Genomic DNA, 2,450 nt, shown 5'->3' on the forward strand with positions numbered 1-2,450 from the left:
TGGGATTCACATCTAACAGCCCCCAGACGTCGGGGGAGGGCTGGCCCACCCCCTAGAAGCCCGCCCGGGCCCCTCCTCCCTCGCGGCCCAAGCGGCTTCCGAGGTCATGGCCAACGCCAACACCGCCCCCCTCAGCCCGGAAAGGACGCCAGCCGACTGAAGGGCGCCTCCGCCGCGGCCGCAGCCCGTCCTCCCCGTCCAGCCCGCCGCAGCCCCCTCCGCCCGCCTCGCTTACCCCCTGACTCGCGCGGAACCCGGAACCGGCTACGCCGCCGCTGTCAACAGACATCGCGGCTCCCTCAGCTGATCCGCGGGGCGGGGCAAGCTGGCGTGGGCTCTCTGCGATTGGCCGGAGGCGACACCCACCGAGATCGGCGGCTAGAGCGGAGCCTGGAGCGGCTGTAGAGAGTGGTGGCGTGGAGGCGGAGAGCGCGTGCGCAGACTGGAGCGAGAAGCCCGCGACTCCATGTTTTATGCTGGCCTGGTGCACTTTACCTCTTCAGGAGGACGGAAGCAGCTGCTTTCGGCGCCATGTTAGGTTGGGGCAAAATGGACCTAACTGGCAGTCGAGGTCTGGTGACCAGTGGTTAAACGCTAGGCACGTAAACTAACCAACAGTGATTCCAACCAACAGCCGCTCCTGTGAAGAAACGCTGTCGGCTTACGTACAGATTCTATCCTTAGACCCCTATGGGGGAGTCGGAGGGCACCAAACAAGTGGAGGCAAATTCGCAAGGTCTCCTTGAAGTACAGATGGTTTTTAGTTCCTTGAGGTACAGTCCACAAGTACATAGATAAATGCACATGGAAACTACTTCGGGTGTCATCTTTCACAGCTCGGACTCCAAGGTGAAAAGAACACAGAGTTCTTAGCAAGTGGAGACACCGCAGTGCCTGCTGGGGTCGACCTCAGACCCACTCCTGCAGGCTGACTTTGCAGCGTCGGTCTCTGACGCGGCAAGTCCCGGTCCTGGGATGTATCCGCACTCCGTGTGCGTACCAGAGAAGGTTGAAGGGTATTCGCGCCGCGCCTGGAGAGGGAAGGACCAAAGGAAAGCTGTGAAAAAAGCCAGCACGGCCCAGCCACAGGTCCCAGGACCGAGGCACAAGTCTGCGCTGCGGAAGATCTCCAAAACGAAATTCAACGATGTGAAGTAGAAACCCATTGGTGTAAAGCAAACTGTGTGTATGCATCTGTGGATACAAGTACGTATGGAATTCTGGTGCTGTAGTGGTTAGGGCGTTTGGCTAACCCAAATGTCAGTGGTTCAAACCCATCAGCCACTCAGTGGAGGAAAGATGAGGCAGTCTGCTTCCCTAAAGATTACACCCTTATCAGGTATGTCTAGGCAGGGGGAGTATGGCCATGACCACTCATAGGGTTAGCTCCAGACATAGTGTTTCCACATGGATATTGTATATGCTGGAAGAATGTGCATGTGTATAGTACAGCTGACAAGGGACAAGGTTGTGATGGCTTCTTGACCACAGCCAACTACCCAGAAGGAGCAAGTAGTTGGACCTGTGGGCTTGGAACCATGGTCACAGGGGACATCAAACTCAATTGACATAACAAAAATATTGTTCTGCATCCTACTTTGGTGAGTAGCAACTAGGGTCTTAAAAACTTGCAGGCGGCCATCTAGATTCAGTGATGGTCTCTCCTTGTCCAGAGCAAAGAAGAATGAAGAAAACCAAAGACATGGAAACAGTTAGTCCAAAGGACTGGAAGACCATGTGATCCTCAGCCTATTTGACCATGAGACCAGAAGAACTAAATGGTGCCCAGCTACCAGTCGACCACTTGGAGGGGGATCTGTGCAGGAGATCCTGGACAGAGTGGGAGAACGATGTGCAACAAAACTCAAAATCATTAAAAAAAAAAAAAAAACGAACCAGCTTTGCTGGTCTGATAAGAGCCTGGTGAGATCCCTGAGACTATGGCCCCTAGTCACCCTTCAGGTCTGGTCTCATGGCTTCCAGCCAAACATTAGGAATATGAGGTGAACATTTACACCAGACAGATACGCTACTTGGAGTAATCAATCGTGGGAGAACAGGAGGGTAGTGTTTGTACAGGGAGACAACTCGGGGTGGGAGTACATGGGAGGAAGGACGCAGGGAAGAGGTAACTACTGGGAGGAAGTAGGAAGAGAGCTGTTACTTTGTGGGGAATTTTAGTCAATGTCAGGAGACAAATGTGTATGAACTGCTGTATGGAAAAATGAATTTGCCCAGTAAACTTTCAGCCAAATCACATTAAAAATTAAGAAAAGATTATAGCCTGGGAAACTCAATGAGAATTGCTATGAGTCAGAACCAAACTCTCAATGGTAATGAGTTTGGTTTTATACAAATATGTTGTTGTTGTTGTTGTTTGCCATCGAGTCGGCCCCGACTCATAGCGACCCCTCCTTGGGTTTCCGAGGCAGTATCACTACGGAAGTAGG

The sequence above is a fragment of the Orycteropus afer genome, unplaced genomic scaffold (assembly GCF_000298275.1).
Source record: "Orycteropus afer afer isolate SDZICR_OR568_19922 unplaced genomic scaffold, OryAfe1.0 scaffold00489, whole genome shotgun sequence".
Taxonomy (NCBI): domain Eukaryota; kingdom Metazoa; phylum Chordata; class Mammalia; order Tubulidentata; family Orycteropodidae; genus Orycteropus; species Orycteropus afer.